This window comes from Moschus berezovskii, chromosome 27, assembly GCF_049115385.1.
Source record: "Moschus berezovskii isolate FMDL1 chromosome 27, NW_MosBer_1.0, whole genome shotgun sequence".
NCBI classification, from domain to species: domain Eukaryota; kingdom Metazoa; phylum Chordata; class Mammalia; order Artiodactyla; family Moschidae; genus Moschus; species Moschus berezovskii.
The window spans coordinates 5,548,520-5,568,673 of NC_142486.1; positions in this window are offsets into that span (position 1 = coordinate 5,548,520).

Consider the following 20,154-nt stretch of genomic DNA (forward strand, 5'->3'; position numbering starts at 1 on the left):
CGTATAATTATGTTATTCAGTTCAGTTCAGTTGCTCAGTTGTGTCTGACTCTTTGCGACCCCATGAATCACAGCACGCCAGGCCTCCCTATCCATCACCAACTCCCGGAGTTCACTCAAACTCATGTCCATCGAGTTGGTGATGCCATCCAGCCATCTCATTCTCTGTCATCCCCGTCTCCTCCCACCCCCAATCCCTCCTAGCATCAGACTCTCTTCCAGTGAGTCAACTCGTCACATGAGGTAGCCAAAGTATTGGAGTCATGTTATTAGTTTTGATTAAAATTTTTCATCTCATCTCCCCTGATATTTCTTGAAGACAGGAAACAGGTTTTCTTGAAGTGTCTTTGTATTCCATCCTCTTAACATAATGAATGTGGAATAAAAGATGGTTGACTGGTCAGTTGACTGGGGAGAAAGGCTACAACCACTGGTCAGTTTCAGTTGATATTAGAAGCTACACACAGCCCCTCCTTTCCCTTTTCTGTTCTTTCTATCCACAACCCCTTCCTTGCTAGGATTTTCCTGGATAGTCCAGTCCTAAAGCCATTGGGGGAGCACAAAGGTGGACAGCCTTACCCTTCAGGGTGTGGGCAGACAAGGGGGGCTCAGTGGCTCCAAGTTGGAGATTGAGGGGGGATGGTGTCCACAGGAACAGCAGCCCGGCCTGGATGTGGGTGTCCAGGCAAGGAGCAAAGAGTGCTCAGAAGGGTGGCCTGGCCAGGGCATCCGGAGCCTAAATAGGGTGTGGAGAACCACAGAGGGTGAGGGGGATGTCAGGAGTGGAAAGGGAGACTGATTAAGCAAGTAAACATTTTATGGATAATGGAAGACACGTTTTTTTCCCTGTTAGAGAAGGGAGTCGCTGGGCCAGGAAAGGGGAAACCAGAAAAAACCCCATGAAGTCAGAGATTGGAGCTGCATGTATCAGTGAACATCCTTGCTTTTCTTTGTGGACAGGTGATAGCTGGTTAGTTGGACGATGCACTACAGATAGATGGGTGGTATGGATAGACAGATGACAGATATAGGTACATGATGTGTGCCTGTGTGGTGGGTGGGGAATCTGCAGCTGGAGTCCTACTCGGGGCCCTGAGATCATACAGCTGGACAGACCCCCTGCCCCAATTAGAATCCATGAAATAATGTCTTGAACATTTAAAACTCAGTGGCTCCTCACATAATAAGTGGAAAAGGAGGCATTTAAACATAATTAGAAGGAAAAAGGTAAAAATTCAGAGATAGCAGTCTCCCAGGCTTTTATTTATTTTTCAACAACCACTTGAACTCATGCCTCCTCTTGGTAACAAACAACACAGTCCATAACTTGTAGTTTTTCTGTTATGTTTGCCCTTTTTGGTGACTACTTGAACTCATATGAGCTCATGTGAGTGAACATTTCTAGAGAGTTTGCTGAGGGTCAGGTGTGTAATGGGCAAGGTCACATGTTTTCTTTCCCCAGTGACACCAGGACTCTCTGATCGCAGGTTTAGGCCCCAAGACCCTCAGGTCATGGATCAGGGTCTGGTCTGATCCAGACTCCTATAGGAAGGGAGAGACATAATTATTTTTTAAATTTATTTAATTGGAGGTTAATTACTTTACAATATTGTAGTGGTTTTTTGCAATACATTGACATGAATCAGCCATGGGTGTACATGTGTTCCTCATCCTGAACCCCCTCCCACCTGCCTCTCCATCCCATCCCTCAGGATCATCCCATTGCACCAGCCCTGAGCACCCTGCCTTATGGATCGAACCTGGACTGGCGATCTATTTCACATATGATAATATACATGTTTCAATGCTATTCTCTCAAATCATCCCACCCTGCCTCCTCCCAGAGTCCAACAGTCTGTTCTTTACATCTGTGTCTCTTTTGCTATCTTGCATATAGGGTCATTATTACATCTTTCTAAATACCATATATATGCGTTAATATACTGTATTGGTGTTTTTCTTTTCTTTCTTTTAATTTATTTATTTTAATTGGAGGCTAATTACTTTACATTATTGTATTGGTTTTGCCATACATTGACATGAATCCACCCCGGGTGTACATGTGTTCCCCATCTTGAACTCCCCTCCCACCTCCCTCCCCATCCCATCCCTCTGGTTCATACCAGTACACCAGCCCGGAGCATCCTGTCTCATGCACTGAACGTGGACTGGCGATTCGTTTCACATATGATAATATACATGTTTCAATGCCATTCTCCCAAATCATCCCACCCTCGCCCTCTCCCACAGAGTCCAGAAGTCTGTTCTATACATCTGTGCCTCTTTTGCTGTCTTGTGTACAGGGTTATCGTTACCATCCTTCTAAATTCCATATATATGCGTTAATATACTGTATTGGTGTTTTTCTTTCTGGCTTACTTCAATCTGTATAATAGGCTCCAGTTTCATCCACCTCATTAGAGGCTCCAGTTTCATCCACCTCATTAGAACTTATTCAAATGCATTCTTTTTAACAGCTGAGTAATATTCCATTCTGTATATGTACAACAGCTTTCTTATTCATTCGTATGCCAGTGGGCATCTAGGCTGCTTTCATGTCCTGGCTATTGTAAACAGTGCTGCGATGAACATTGGGGTACATGTGTCTCTTTCGAGTCGGGTTTCCTCGGTGTGTATGCCCAACAGTTGGATTGCTGGGTCATATGGCAGTTCTATTCCAGTTTTTTGAGGAATCTCCACACTGTTCTCCATAGTGGCTGTACTAGTTTGCATTCCCACCAACAGTGTAAGAGCGTTCCCTTTTCTTTGCATCCTCTCCAGCATTTATTGTTTGTAGACATTGTGATAGCAGCCATTCTGTCTGGTGTGAATTGGTACCTCACTGTGGTTTTGATTTGCATTTCTCTGATAATGAGTGATGTTGAGCATCTTTTCATGTGTTTGTTAGCCATCTGTATGTCTTCTTTGCAGAACTGTCTGTTTAGGTCTTTGGCCTATTTTTTGATTGGGTCGTTTATTTTTCTGGAATTGAGCTGCAGGAGTTGCTTGTATATTTTTGAGATTAATTCTTTGTTAGTTGCTTCATTTGTTATTATTTCCTCCCATTGTGAAGGCTATCTTTTCACCCTGCTTATAGTTTCCTTCATTGTGCAAAAGATTTTAAGTTTAATTAGGTCCAGTTTGTTTAATTTTGCTTTTATTTCCATTACTCTGGGAGGTGGGTCATAGATGATCCTGCTGTGGTTTATGTTGGAGAGTGTTTTGCCTATGTTTTCCTCTAGGAGTTTTATAGTTTCTGGTCTCACATTTATATCTTTAATCCATTTTGACTTTATTTTTGTGTATGGTGTTAGCAAGTGTTCTAGTTTCATTTTTTTACAAGTGGTTGACCAGTTTTCCCAGCACCACTTGTTAAAGAGATTGTCTTCTTTCCATTGTATGTTCTTGCTTCCTTTGTCAAAGATAAGGTGTCATAGGTGTGTGGATTTATCTCCAGGCTTTCTATTTTGTTCCATTGATCTATTTTTCTGTCTTTGTGCCAGTAGCATACTGTCTTGATTACTGTAGCTTTGTAGGATAGTTTGAAGTCAGGCAGGTTGATTCGTCCAGTTCCATTCTTCTTTCTCAAGATTGTTTTGGCTATTAGAGCTTTTCTGTATTTCCATACAAATTGTGAAACTATTTGTTCTAGTTCTCTGAAAAATACTGTTGGTAGCTTGATAGGGATTACTTTGAATCTATAGATTGCTTTGGGTAGTATACTCATTTCACTATATTGATTCTTCTGATCCATGAACATGGAGTATTTCTCCATCTATTTATGTCATCTTTGATTTCTTTCATCAGTGTTTTATAGTTTTCTATATATAGGTCTTTTGTTTATTTTGGTAGATTTATTCCTAAGTATTTTATTCTTTTCATTGCAATGGTGAATGGAATTGTTTCCATAATTTCTCTTTCTGTTCTCTCATTGTTAGTGTATAGGAATGCAAGGGATTTCTGTGTTTTAATTTTATATCCTGCAACTTTGCTATATTCATTGATTAGCTCTAGTAATTTTCTGGTGGAGTCTTTAGGGTTTTCTATGTAGAGGATCATGTCATCTGCAAATAGTGAGAGTTTTACTTCTTCTTTTCCAGTCTGGATTCCTTTTATTTCTTTTTCTTCTCTGATTGCTGTGGCTGAAACTTCCAAAACTACGTTGAATAGTAGTGGTGAGAGTGGGCACACTTGTCTTGTTCCTGATTTTAGGGGAAATACTTTCAATTTTTCACCATTGAGGATAATGTTTGCTGTTGGTTTATCATATATGATTTTATTTATTTATTTTTTTAACATTTATTTTATTGGAGGCAAATTACCTTACATTAATATATTGGTTGGTTTTGCCATACATTGACATGAATCCGCCCCGGGTGTACATATGTTCTCTTTCTTGAACCCCCCTCCCACCTCCCTCTTCCCCATATCCTCCCTCCATGTCATCCCCGTTCACCAGCCCCAAGCATCCTGTATCATGCGTCGATCCTGGACTGGTCACTTATGATAATATACATGCTACAATGCCGTTCTCCCCAGTCATCCCACCTTCACCCTCTCCCACAGAGTCCCAAAGACTGTTCTATATACCTATGTCTCTTTTGCAGTCTCGTGTACAGGGTTCAGGTTACCATCTTTCTAAATTCCATATATATGTGTTAGTATACTGTATTGATGTTTTTCTTTCTGGCTTACTTCACTCTGTATAATTGGCTCCAATTTCATCCACCTCATTAAAACTGATTCAAATGCATTCTTATTGATGGCTGAGTAATACTCCATTGTGTATATGTACCAAAGCTTTCTTATCCATTCATCTGCAGATGGACATCTAGGTTGCTTCCATGTCCTGGCTATTATAAACAGTGCTGCAATGAACATTGGAGTACATGTGTCTCTTTCAATTCTGGTTTCCTCGGTGTGTATGCCCAGGAGTGCGATTGCTGGATCATATGGCAGTTCTATTTCCAGTTTTTTGAGGAATCTCCACACTGTTCTCCATAGTGGCTGTACTAGTTTGCATTCCCACCAACAGTGTAAGAGGGTTCCCTTTTCTCCACACCCTCTCCAGCATTTATTGCTTGTAGACTTTTGGATAGCAGCCATTCTGACTGGTGTGAAATGGTATCTCATTGTGGTTTTGATTTGCATTTCTCTGATTATGAGTGATGTTGAGCATTTTTTCATGTTTGTTAGCCATCTTTATGTCTTCTTTGGAGAAATGTCTGTTTAGTTCTTTGGCCCATTTTTTGATTGGGTCACTTAGTTTTCTGGAATTGAGCTGCAGGAGCTGCTTGTATATTTTGGAGATTAATCCTTTATCAGTTGCTTCATTTGCTATTATTTTCTCCCATTCTGCAGGCTGTCTTTTCACCTTACTTAGAGTTTCTTTGGAGCAGGCAATGGCAAGCCACTCCAGTACTCTTGCCTAGAAAATCCTATGGATGGAGCAGCCTGGTAGGCTGCAGTCCGTGGGGTCGCTAAGGGTCGGACACGACTGAGCGACTTCACTTTCACTTTTCACTTTCACACATTGGAGAAGGAAATGGCAACCCACTCCAGTGTTCTTGCCTGGAGAATCCCAGGAATGGGGGAGCCTGGTGGGCTTCCGTCTATGGAGTCACACAGAGTCGGACACGACTGAAGTGACTTAGCAGCAGCAGCAGCAGCAGAGTTTCTTTTGCTGTGCAGAAGCTTTTGATTTTAATTAGGTCCCATTTGTTTATTTTTGCTTTTATTTCCAATATTCTGGGAGGTGGGTCTTGGAGGATCCTGCTGTGATTTATGTCAGAGAGTGTTTTGCCTACATTCTCCTCTAGGAGTTTTATAGTATCTGGTCTTACATTTAGCTCTCTAATCCATTTTGAGTTTATTTTGGTGTATGGTGTTAGGAAGTGTTCTAATTTCATTCTTTTACAAGTGGCTGACCAGTTTTCCCAGCACCACTTGTTAAAGAGACTGTCTTTTCTCCATTTTATATTCTTGCCTCCTTTGTCAAAGATAAGGTGTCCATAGGTGCGTGGGTTTATCTCTGGGCTTTCTATTTTGTTCCATTGATCTATATTTCTGTCTTTATGCCAGGACCATACTGTCTTGATGACTGTGGCTTTGTAGTAGAGCCTGAAGTCTGGCAGGTTAATTCCTCCAGTTCCATTTTTCTTCAAGATTGCTTTGGCTATTTGAGGTTTTTTGTATTTCCATACAAATTGTGAGATTATTTGTTCTAGTTCTGTGAAAAATATCGTTGGTAGCTTGATAGGGATTGCATTGAATGTATAAATTACTTTGGGTAGTATACTCATTTTCACAATATTTATTCTTCCAATCCACGAACACGGTATATTTCTCCATCTATTAGTGTCCTCTTTGATTACTTTCACTAGTGTTTTATAGTTTTCTATGTACAAGTCTTTTGTTTCCTTAGGTAGATATATTCCTAAGTATTTAATTCTTTTCGTTGCAACAGTGAATGGAATAGTTTCCTTAATTTCTCTTTCTATTTTCTCATTATTAGTGTATAGGAATGCAAGGGATTTCTGTGTGTTGATTTTATATCCTGCAACTTTACTGTATTCATTGATTAGCTCTAGTAGTTTTCTGGTAGAGTCTTTAGGGTTTTCTGTGTAGAGGATCATGTCATCAGCGAACAGTGAGAGTTTTATTTCTTCTTTTCCAATTTGTATTCCTTTTATGTCTTTTTCTGTTCTGATTGCTGTAGCCAAAACTTCCAGAACTATGTTGAATAGTAGTGGTGAGAGTGGGCACACTTGTCTTGTTCCTGATTTTAGGGGAAATACTTTCAATTTTTCACCATTGAGGATAATGTTTGCTGTTGGTTTATCATATATGACTTTTATTATGTTGAGGTATCTTCCTTCTATGCCTGCTTTCTGGAGGGTTTTTATCATAAATAGATGTTGAATTTTGTCCAAAGCTTTCTCTGCATCTATTGAGAAAATCACAGTTTTTATCTTTCAATTTGTTAATGTAGTGTATTACATTGATTGATTTGTGAATGTTGAAGAATCCTTGCATCCCAGGATAAAGCCCACTTGGTCATGATGTGTGATCTTTTAAATATGTTGTTGGATTCTGTTTACTAGAATTTTGTTAAGGATTTTTGCATCTATGTTCGTCAGTGATATTGGCCTGCAGTTTTCTTTTTTTGTGGCATCTTTGGTTTTGGTACTAGGTTGATGATATCCTCACAGAATGAGTTTGGAAGTTTGTCTCCCTCTGCAATTTTCTGGAAGAGTTTGAGTAGGATAGGTGTTAGCTCTTCTCTCAGTTTTTGGTAGAATTCAGCTGTGAAGCCATCTGGTCCTGGACTTTTGTATGTTGGAAGATTTCTGATTACAGTTTTGATTTCCGTGCTTGTGGTGGGTCTGTTAAAATTTTCTATTTCTTCCTGGTTCAGTTTTGGAAAGTTGTATTTTCTAAGAATTTGACCATTTCTTCCAAGTTGGAAAGACATAATCATTAACCCTCATTCTACATATCAGGCAACTGAGGCTGAGCAGGCTTAAACAATCCACCTAGGGCCCACACACCAGTCACATATTATGGATGCCTTCTAGGCAGTTGTGTACACAGTGGAGAGAATAGGTGTCCCAGAGCCCAGAGAAGCCTCTGGGACCTAGTGGGCCAGGTTCCCCACCACACCCTTTGCTTGCCCTCTCTGCTTCTGGCAAATTCTCACAGATTATTAACTAACAGTGTTAGCACAAAGTCAAAATCCCAGAAATTTTACTACATCACAGCCACCGGGATGCTTATTTTTTAAAAAAGGAAAACAAAAGTGTTGGTGAGAATGTATAGGAAATGTGGAAACCACAGCTGTTGCTGGTGAGGAGGTAATGAAGCAGCCACTGTGTGGAACAGTTTGGCAGCTCCTCAGGTCATTGAGCATAGAATTACCAGCAATTGCACTCCTGGGTAGATGCCTAAGAGAACTGAGCACAATTTCTCAAGCAAAGACATTTACCTGCGTGCTCATAACACCACTATTCACAATAACTAAGGGGTAGAAACAAGGCAAACTGTGGTTGAATTGATAAACAGATCATAATGTATCCATAGAATAGTTGTTTCTTCAGTCACCAAAGATGTGAAATACTAATACATGGTACAAAAGAGATTAACTTTAAAAATGCATAAATGAAAGAATTCACACACAAAAGACCACACATTACATGATTCCATTTATATGAAGCATTTGGAAGAGGCAAATCCATGAAGTCAGAATGTACATGAGTGGTGGCCTTGGGCTTGGAGATGAGAGAGTGCGGAGGAGCTGCTTATTGGACTGAAGAGTGCACTCTGGTGGAATGGGAGTGTGCTGGAACTAGAGGAGGTGGTGGCACGACACTGTGAATGTGCTAAATGGCCCTGAATGGTTGATGTTATGTCGTGTCAGTGTCACCTCAGTAAATGTTTTTAATCTCAAGACTATACCCTAATGAATTCAAGACAGATCACTGTAATACCAGAAAGCCATGTGCTTTTTTCCCCAGACATCCTGCACATCCTTCAGGTCCCTGCTGAGCTGTCCAGGGTGGAACCTTGGTCCTAGAATTACAGGATCCCTAACTTGGCCTGGGATCTGATCACTTCATTATTAGCAGTAATAAAAATTGGTTGATTTAGACACTGTGTTTTGCAACCAAGAAATAAACATGCTCAGCAATGATAATGATAAGATGAACGATTCTTACAGCTTAGAATGCCCTCTCTCCTCTCCTTAGACAAATTCTGCTCTGTCCCTGGTACTGCAAGCAGTGTCACCTCCTCTGGGTAGCCCACCCATCCCTACAGAGGCTCTGGATCCCACTCACCTCTGCCTTTCCCATCCTCCCGATGCCTTTGGAGGTGTCTGCATGCATGGAGCACCCCGCTTAGGTAAGTGCCCGTTGTGACAGTCTTGTTCACACTTTGTCCCCATGGTGCATCATAGCTCCGGACACAGTGAAGACCAGCTCAGACTGATACACAGGGCATATGACCATGCAGATAACTGTGTGTCCAATCAGAATAGGGTATCTTGTGTTGGAGTCCAGGTGTGGGCTTGAATTGGCTGGGCCGGGCCCCTGGAAAAAGTCACTTGACTTGGCAGGCACATGGTGACATGTCTACTTAGAAATCTCTTGGAACTGTGTGCACTAATGAGGATTTGTTTATTTTCTGGGGTTTTGGTTTATTTTTTCCATCTGATTATCACAGGAGCTGATGTTGTAACTAAAGGTAAAGAACTCAGAATTTGAACTTAGTTGATCTCAGTTGAATGAACCCATGTTGGTCAGTTCAAGCAGCCTCAAATGGTCAAAAATATTTAATTTATTCAGTGATGTTTTCAATTATTCACTGGGGATCCAGAAGCTGGATTTCTGACAAAAACAAGTAATGACATTCTTTTTGTTTCCAGCATAAAATTAATTGATGGGATTTTAGGTACTTAAAGTGTGTTACAACTTTTTTTTTTTGCTTAATAGAATTTCTTTATTTTTAAATTTTTATTGACTTAAAATATTATATTATTTCATATTTAGGACATAGTGACTTGACATTTTTATGTATTGCAAAATAATCATCACAATAAGCCTAGTTACTGCCTGTTACCATAAAAAAATTACAATATTATTGACCATATTTCTTATGCTGTACATTACATCCCCATGACTTATTTTATAACTAGAAGTTTTTAATCTCTTAATCTCCCTAACCTATTTCACTCGTCTCCCAACTTACATTCCATTTGTTTTCTATTATCTGTGAGTCTATTTCTGTTTCATCATGTTTGTTTATTTTTTAGATTGTATATATAACGGAAAACATACAGTGTTTATCTTTGACTATTTCAGTAAGCAGAATATTCTCAAAGTTCATTCATGTTGTTGCAAATGGAAACTTTTATTCTTTTTTATGTATTATTAATATTCCATTGTATATATCAATATATAGCATACTTTCTTATCCATTCATCTGTTTTTTTAATTTTTGGTGTTCTTTTTTTTTTTCTTAATCAATGTAGCTTTATTTCTTTTTTTTTTTTGGAGGCAAATTATTTTACAATATTATATTGGTTGGTTTTGCCATACATTGACATGAATTCGCCCCGGGTTTACATAAGTTCCCCCTCCTGAACCCCCCTCCCAAGAGTGTTACAACTTTTGAAAAGGCTGTATGTGCATGTGGTAAAATGGCATAAGCAGATAATGCTTTTATACTATGAATGATGCTTTATTAGGTGATTTTGGTAGATACTTTTATCACATTAAGGAGATTCCTTGCTATAGCAGTTTGCATTCTTCTTCTATCATAAATGATATATTGAATATTAACAAATGAATTTTCTGAAGCTATTGGGATGATAAGACCTTTTTCTTGTAATCAATTAGCCTGATAAGTAATATTTATATTCAGTTAAGTTCAGTTCAGTTCAGTCGCTTAGTCGTGTCCAACTCTTTGCGACCCCATGAACCACAGCACGCCAGGCCTCCCTGTCCATCACCAACTCCCGGAGTTCACTCAAACTCATGTCCATTGAGTCGGTGATGCCATCCAGCCATCTCATTCTCTGTTGTCCCCATCTCCTCCTACCCTCAATCCCTCCTAGGATCAGACTCTTTTCTGAGTCAACTTGTCGCATGGGGTGGCCAAAGTATTGGAGTTTCAGCTTTAGCATCAGTCCCTCCATTGAACACCCAGGATTGATCTCCTTTAGAATGGACTGGTTGGATCTCCTTGCAGTCCAAGGGACTCTCAAGTGTCTTCTCCAGCACCACAGTTCAAAAGCATCAATTCTTCAGCGATCAGCTTTCTTCACAGTCCAACTCTCACATCCATACATGACCATGGGAAAAACCATAGCCTTGACTAGATGGACCTTGGTTGGCAAAGTAATGTCTCTGCTTTTTAATATGCTATCTAGGCTGGTCATAACTTTCCTTCCAAGGAGTAAGCATCTTTTAATTTCATGGCTGCAATCAGCATCCACAGTGATTTTGGAGCCCCCAAAAAATAAAGTCTGACACTGTTTCCACTGTTTCCCCATCTATTTCCCATGAAGTGATGGGACCAGATGCCATATCTTTGTTTTCTGAATGTTGAGCTTCAAGCCAACCTTTTCACTCTCCTCTTTCACTTTCATCAAGAGGCTTTTGAGTTCCTCTTCCCTTTCTGCCATAAGGGTGGTGTCATCTGCATATCTGAGGTTATTGATATTTCTCCCGGCAATCTTGATTCCAGCTTGTGCTTCTTCCAGCCCAGCGTTCCTCATGATGTACTCTGCACATAAGTTAAATAAGCAGGGTGACAATATACAACCTTTTCCTATTTGGAACCAGTCTGTTGTTCCATGTCCAGTTCTAACTGTTGCTTCCTGACCTGCATACAGGTTTCTCAAGAGGCAGGTCAGGTGGTCTGGTATTCCCATCTCTTTCAGAATTTTCCACAGTTTATTGTGATCCACACAATTAATTCTCTGTTAATCACCCTTGAGTTCCAGGGTAAAATCCAACTTGGTCATGGTGTATCATTGTTGCTGGATTTGACTGGCTTTATTTTGCTCAGGTGAGTGAGTGAGACTGTCTCATGAGTGAGGCTGAAATTTCAGTCTCATGAATGAAACTGAAATGCAATCTTTCTTCTTGTCCTATTTTTGTCCTATTGGGTCAAGTTCATACTGTCCTCATAGAGTTAGCTGGGCATAATTGGATTGATTTTATGTGACAGCTCAGACTCTTAGCTTCACCACTGCAATGGCATCCTCTCAGTTGGCCTCCAATGGCTCTGCCTCCTAGCACTTATGCCCCATTTAACCCCCTCCAATGGGTGAGCCTGGGATAGGTGACTTACTTGTAACGAGTAGAATATTAATTGGGTGCCTCGTCTCACTCCCTCACTCTGGGGGAAGCGACTGCCACATGAGCTGCTCTGTGGAGAGACCGCGGTGGCAGAGACTGAGGGGCTTCTGGGCCACAGCCAGTGAGGAACTGTATCTTCGAGCTTGTGAGGATCTGAACCCTGCCAGACCACCTAGAGGACCTGAAAGTGGGTCCTTCCCCGGTGAGACTTTGGATGAGAGGCAGTCGAGCCTGACAGCAGGACTGTCACCTCATGGAAAACTTGAGCCAGAGCCCCCAGGTAAGCCACACCTGGACTCCCAGCCCAAGGAGCGGTGATACAGCAAATGCTTGTTTCAAGGGGTTATATTTGGGGATAATCTGCTAGACAGCATAGAGAACTAGTGTACATGCCCTGGTCTCTGATCCTGCCACACTTCAGGGACCATCTTTGCACGGATTCCAACTGAATTTGTGCAGTGAAGCTGGACTGGGCCTCTCAACCTAGGAATTCTTCTGTAATACAGAAATTTTAGAGAATTACTTTTCCTTGGGAGGAACATTTTTGCAAAGGGAGAGGGAAACCTTTTTACCCTTTCTTTCCCTTGGATGGGCTGCATCTTCTGAGTGGTTGTATGGCCTCTCAGAAGATGGTCAGTTGATCAAAGATTTGGTTGCTTTTGACACAAAGTGTTGACCAAGTTGGTTAATGAATCTGGTATTGATTCTCCTCCCTTGCTTTGTTCCTATTTTCCTTCACTCTTCGTCCCCTGGATCAAATTCCCCAGAAGATAATAGCATGGAAACCTGTATTTCAGGCTCTCCTTTCTTGGGAAAGCAGGCTTCGATATACATTTTCCTTGAAGGTTACCATAAACCTATCCGGATGTGATTTTTCTTTGTGGGAAGGTAACTTCCACTTATTTTTAAAGGAGTTTTGGGACTATTTAACTTTATATTTTTTGTTTGTCTGGTGTTGGTCAATTATGTTTCCCTTCCCTGGTGGCTTAGAGGTTAAAGCATCTGCCTCCAATGTGGGAGACCCGGGTTCGATCCCTGGGTCGGGAAGATCCCCTGGAGAAGGAAACGGTAACCCACTCCAGTATTCTTGCCTGGAGAATCCCATGGACGGAGAAGCCTGGTAGGCTACAGTCCACGGGGTTGCAAAGAGTCGGACAGGATTGAGCGACGGAACGGAACGGAAGAAGGAGCCAGCCTATTGCCTTTTTTAAAATCAAAGTTTTGCTTTATTATTTTTATTTTTTTATTTTTTTAAATTTATTTCATTGGAGGCAAATTACCTTACATTAATATATTGGTTGGTTTTGCCATACATTGACATGAATCCGCCCCGGGTGTACATGTGCTCTCCCTCGCGAACCCCTCTCCTACCTCCCTCCTCCCCATATCCTCCCTCCATGTCATTCCCGTGCACCAGCCCCAGGCATCCTGTATCATGCGTGTAACCTGGACTGGTCACTTATGATAATATACATGCTACAATGCCGTTCTCCCCAATCATCCCACTTTCACCCTCTCCCACAGAGTCCCAAAGACTGTTCTATATGCCTATATGAATTTATTTATTTTAATTGGAGGCTAATTACTTTACAATATTGTGTTGGTTTTGCCATACATTGATATGAATCCGCCACGGGTGTACACGTGTTCCCCATCCTGAACGCCCCTCCCACCTCCCTCCCCATACCATCCCCCTGGGTCATCCCAGTGCACCAGGCCCGAGTATCCTGTATCATGCATTGAACCTGGGCTGGCATTCGTTTCACATATGATAATATACATGTTTCAATGCCATTCTCCCAAATCATCCCACCCTTGTCCTGTCCCACAGAGTCCAGAAGTCTGTTCTATACATCTGTGTCTCTTTTGCTGTCTTGCATACAGGGTTATCGTTACCATCCTTCTAAATTCCATATATATGCGTTAGTATACTGTATTGGTGTTTTTCTTTCTGGCTTGCTTCACTCTGTATAATAGGCTCCAGTTTCATCCACCTCATTAGAACTGATTCAAATGCATTCTTTTTAATGGCTGAGTAATATTCCATCGTGTATATGTACCACAGCTTTCTTATCCATTTGTCTGCCGATGGGCATCTAGGTTGCTTCCGTGTCCTGGCTATTATAAACAGTGCGGTGATGAACATTGGGGTACACGTGTCTCTTTCAATTCTGTTTTCCTCAGTGTCTGCCCAGCAGTGGGATTGCTGGGTCATATGGCAGTTCTATTTCCTGTATTTTAAGGAATCTCCACACTGTTCTCCATAGTGGCTGTACTAGTTTGCATTCCCACCAACAGTGTAAGAGGGTTCCCTTTTCTCCACACCCTCTCCAGCATTTATTGCTTGTAGACTTTTGGATAGCAGCCATTTTGACTGGCGTAAAATTGTACCTCATTGTGGTTTTGATTTTCATTTTTCTGATAATGAATGATGTTGAGCATCTTTTCGTGTGTTTGTTAGCCATCTATATGTCTTCTGTGAAGAAATGTCTGTTTAGTTCTTTGGCTTATTTTTTGATTGGGTCGTTTATTTTTCTGGAATTGAGCTGCAGGAGTTGCTTGTATATTTTTGAGATTAATTCTTTGTCAGTTGCTTCACTTGCTGTTATTTTCTCCCATTCTGAAGGCTGTCTTTTGACCTTGCTTATAGTTTCCTTTGTTGTGCAGAAGCTTTTAATTTTAATTAGGTCCCATTTGTTTATTTTTGCTTTTATTTCCAATATTCTGGGAGGTGGGTCATGGAGGATCCTGCTGTCATTTACATCAGAGAGTGTTTTGCATATGTTCTCCTCTAGGAGTTTTATAGTTTCTGGTCTTACATTTAGATCTTTAATCCATTTTGAGTTTATTTTTTGTGTATGGTGTTAGCAAGTGTTCTAGTTTCATTCTTTTACAAGTGTTTGACCAGTTTTCCCAGCACCACTTGTTAAAGAGATTGTCTTTTCTCCATCGTATATTCATCATATATTCTTGCCTCCTTTGTCAAAGATAAGGTGTACATAGGTGTATGGATTTTTCTCTGGACTTTCTATTTTGTTCCATTGATCTATAGTCCTGTCTTTTGCCAGTACCATACAGTCTTGATGACTGTGGCTTTGTAGTAGAGCCTGAAGTCAGGCAGGTTGATTCCTCCAGTTCCATTCTTCTTTCTTAAGATTGCTTTGGTTATTCGAGGTTTTTTGTATTTCTATACAAATTGTGAAATTATTTGTTCTAGTTCTCTGAAAAATACCGTTGGTAGCTTTATAGGGATTTCATTGAATCTATAGATTGCTTTTCATTCATTTTCACTATATTAATTCTTGCGATCCATGAACATGGTATATATTTCCATCTGTTAGTGTCCTCTTTAATTTCTTTCAACATAGTTTTGTAAGTTTTGGCCACAGCAATCAGAGCAGAAAAAGAAATAAAAGGAATCCAAGTTGGAAAAGAAGTAAAACTCTCACTGTTTGCAGATGTCATGATCCTCTACATAGAAATCCCTAAAGACACCACCATAAAATTACTAGAACTAGTCAATGAATATAGTAAAGTTGCAGGATATAAAATCAACACAGAGAAATCCCTTGCATTCCTATACACTAATAATAGAAAATAGAAAGAGAAATTAAGGAAACAATTCCATTCATCATTGCAATGAAAAGAATAAAATACTTAGGAATATATCTACCTAAAGAAGCCTATTGCTTTTAATGTTTCAACTAATATTTTTTCCAATTCTTAGCAACAATTTAATTAATAGGTAAGATATTTCTTGAGTTTTATTTCAACCTATCAATTTCAGGTATTCAGGTGGGCCCAGGCATATGTAGTTTTTAACATTCCCCTGCACTTGAATTATAATGAATGTCATGGTCTGATAGTCACTATGGTTCTACATGAGAACTGGGATCATGTAGAAGTGGGACCCTCCCCATCACCTACATGTTGAGCACAAGGGTCAGTGGGGAAGACGGTGCCCTGGCTGACTCCCAGAGGAAGTCCAGGAATTCACCAGATGGAAAATGGATTGGATCCATTCCAGATGGAAGAACAGTTGTGCAGACTCAAAAAAACCAGCCATCTGAGGAGCTTGGGTATGGCACATCATACCATTTTCTTAAAACATTATGTTTACACTGGATGTGTACTGAGACAAGACTGTAGAAGTCAACTGTAGCCAGATGCACACGGGTCTTTTTACACCTTTTATTTATTAATTTTTAAATTATTTTAAGAAATTGAGTTCTAATTAACATTGTTTCTGTTCAGTTGCTCAGTCATGTCCAACTCTTTACAAACTCATGAATTGCCGAACGCCAGACTTCCCTGTCATTCATGAACTCCTAGAGCTTGCTCAAACTCATGTCCATTTAGTCGGTGATGCCATGGAACCATCTCATCCTCTGTCACCCCCTTCTCCTCCTGCCTTCAATCTTTCCCAGCATTAGGGTATTTTCTAAAGAGTCAACTCTTCTTATCAGGTGGCCAAAGTACTGGGGCTTCAATTTCAGTGTCAGTCCTTCCAATGAACATTGAGGGTTGATTCCTTTATTATTGACTGGTTTTATCTCCTTGTAGTCCAAGGGACTCTCAGGAGTTTTCTCGAGCACCACAGTTGAAAAGGATAAATCCTTTGGTGCTCGGCCTTCTTCATGGTCCAACTCTCACATCCATACATGACTACTGGAAAAACCATAGCTTTGACTATATGGACCTTTGTTGGCAAAGTAATGTCTATGCTTTTTAATACATTGTCTAGGTTTATCATAGCTCCTTCTTCCAAGGAGCGAGCATCTTTTAATTTCATGTCTGCAGTCACCATCTGCAGTGATTTTGGAGCCCAAGAAAATAAAGTCTGTCACTGTTTCCATTGTTTCCCCATCGAGTAACATATAATGTTGTGTTTGTTTCAGGCATACAGAAAACAAACAAGTGGTTGCCACAGGGGAGGAGGGTTGAGGGACAAAGAAAATAGGTGAAGGGAATTAAGAGGTACAGACTTCCATACATGTTATATCAGTTTCAGGTATATGATATAGTAATTCCATATTGTAATACATTACAATTTCATCACCTCAGTGAGACCAGCAAGCATCTGTCACCATGTACATTTGTCACTGTATTATTGACTATATTCCCTATGTGAACATTATATCCCAGTGACTTATGTATTTTCTATTTGGAAGTTTGTACCTCTTAATTCTCTTTACCTCTTTGGTTTGTGAATATTCATTAGAAGGATTGATGCTGAAGCTGAAGCTCCAATAGTTTGTTCACCTGATTCAATGAGCCAACTCATTAGAAAAGACCCTGATGCTGAGAAAGACTGTAGACAGGAGGAGATGGGGATGACAGAGGATGAGATGGTTGGATGGCATCACTGACTCAGTGGACATGAGTTTGACAAGCTCCAGGAGATGGTGAAGGACAGGGGAGCCTGGCGTGCTGAAGCACATGGGGTTGCAAAGCACTGGACATGATTGAGCGACTTAATTAATTAATTCTCTTCCTTGTGGTCTTCTGAAACAACAAATAAATGAAATAATACAGTAATTTTTTTTGTCAATCTGACTTATTTCACTTAGCATAATGACCCAGGTCAATGTTTAAAAACCAAACACTTGATTTAAAAGTGGGCAGAAAACCTGAATAGACATTTTATAGATGACATACAGATGGCAGCAGGCACATGAAAATGTGCTCAGCATCACTCATTATCAGGAAATACAAGTCAAACCCTCAATGAGATACCACCTCACACCCATCCAAATGACAAATTATCAAGGTGACAAGAAACAACAAATGTGGGTGATGATGTGGAGAAAAGGGAACTTTCCTGCACTGTTGCTGGGAATGTAACTTGGTGAAGCCACAGTAGAAGACAGCATGGAAATTCCTCAAAAAGCCAAAAAGAGAGTTACCATAAAATCCAGCAGTTCTACCTCTGGCCATTTATCTCAAGCAAGGGGTACTGAATATATATATATATATATATATATATATATATATATATACACATATATATGTACCCCTACACTCATTGCAGTACTGTTTCCAATAACCAAGCTATGAAAGTGACCTACACGTACAACATCAGACTTGAATTGCTGTCCCATGGCATTTGGGTTTAATTTTGTGGATGATGGAAGTGGTTGGAGCAATTTGAGCAACAGAGGAATGATGCATGAGTCATGTTTTACCAGCCTCTGTCTGGTGGAAAAGTAGGGAATTTCCTGGGCGAGGCCAGTCTAGGGTCGGACAAAACTCATTAGGAGGTTACTGCACTGATTAGGAGAGATGGCCAACACTTTGCTCCTCTTTTGCAGCTAATCTGTGATGCTCATCCATTCCCTCATTTTACACCTCCTGTGTCATTAATTCCCTTTCTCGTGGTCTTCTGAAACTAGCCCCCTCCTCTGTTTCCTCTTTCACTCCTTGGTTTCATACTTTCTTGGAAACACAAATGATTCTGATGGTGACATGTCAGAACTATTTGCAACATCCTTTACCTGCTGACACCATGAGTTCACGAATACATAAAATTTAGTCTTGTGCTCTCTTTTTTGTGGCCACAAACAGCTTTAGCACCTGCGACAAGAGTAGAAGCATGATGGATGGTATGGAAGGACATATTTATCCCGTAAGAGGTTGACACTATCTGCCAGATTATTTCAGGAGGCCTCTTGGAATCCAGGCAAGCTTGACACTGGCACAATTTAGGATTATGAGATCTAGCTCCATGCCCTGCATTCATGGTTTAATGTTTGGGCAAGATTCTTCCCCACCCTGAGCTTCCATTTTTACATCTGTAAAGTGGGAATCAAACAACCCCAACACTATTATCTCAGCGTTTTTGGGGAATTCAATAAGAGAGATGTGAGAAAACTTTCTTGGCTTCCCTGGTGGCTCAGACCATAAAGAGTATGCCTGCAGTGTGGGAGACTCGGGTTTGATCCCTGGGTTGGGAAGATCCCCTGGAGAAGGACATGGCACCCACTCCAGTATTCTTGCCTGGAAAATCCCATGGATGGAGGAGTCTGGCAGGATATAGTCCTTGGGATCTCAAAGAGTCAGACATAACAAAGCAACTTCACTTTCCTTTTCCTGAAAAACTTTCTAAGGTGTACAGTGCGGTAGAGATGTTAGTGATTCATTTATCAAGAAAGAGAAACTCAGGAATGGAGTAGAAAGTGAGCAGTCATGATGAGGTCTTTCTCTTCTCTTTGCTGTGAAGTCCATGGAAGTGCTTCTGCTTCAGGGCACGTGTGTGTGTTTCTTCATGGTGGGATGTGTGGGTCAGAAAGAACATCCCAGAACCTCACCCCAGCCCCTACTGGCTGACTTGCCAGGGGCCCTCAATTTGTCTCTGTGTTGGGGCAGAGCTCTGGTCACAGACCTGTCATCTGTGAAATTGGAATCTAACGCATAAATCAATCCAGGCCGTAGGACATGGCCTCCCCATTCTGAAAAGATAAGCCGTGTATCGTTGATGAGGACACTGTGTTTCTAAAACATGTATAATTAGTTTACCTTGGCAGTACTATAATTGTCTATTTCTGTCTTCCACCTGAGTAATATCTGGATCTTAGTCACATCTGCACATGAAGCACTTGGAATAGAGCTTTGACCATGCCGAGGCTGTCAGTACACAAATGACCAGATGAGAGACGTGACCTGTGGGGTGCTCTTCAGGCACACGTCTTCCTTCACGGTCTTCGTGTGTGAGATTTTTCAAGTCAGGTGTGTCTGGCTGTTGAACAAAGGGAACAAAGGTCATGCCTTGTGTTATTTCCCCTTGCAGAGCAAGGCCTTTGCTAGGATGTGGCTCTGGCTGCACATTTTTCTCAGGACATGACTAGACTGTTGACATTAGACAGATTCCAACCAGCTGGACCAGGCCCTGAGGTGAATTGGGAAGGTGATGGCGTGTAAGGCTTAGTGAGAAAACCATCATATTGGCATATGCTTTGGAGGAAGGTGAAAGTAGTTTCCACAAGGATTTTGTTTCCAAGAAGAATAAGAAAGGCTGTGGGTTTAGCTGAGTGAATCAAGTTGTCGGTAGTTATCAGATGACACCGTAATCTCTTCATGGGGGATGTATTTTGTTCTCCTCTCAGTGGGGAATATAGACAGGTGGGTCCTCGTGACAAGCACCTGTCCTTGTTCCTGCTGAGGTGACATGAAGCCCTGGGTTCTGCAGACCCACGGGGGAGCCCCTGGGCAGGGGTGCACATGGGGATAGAAGCCAGAATTTTGACCAATGTGCTGCTTCAGCCTTGGGTCTCACTATTTCACACAGTGACTCTCAT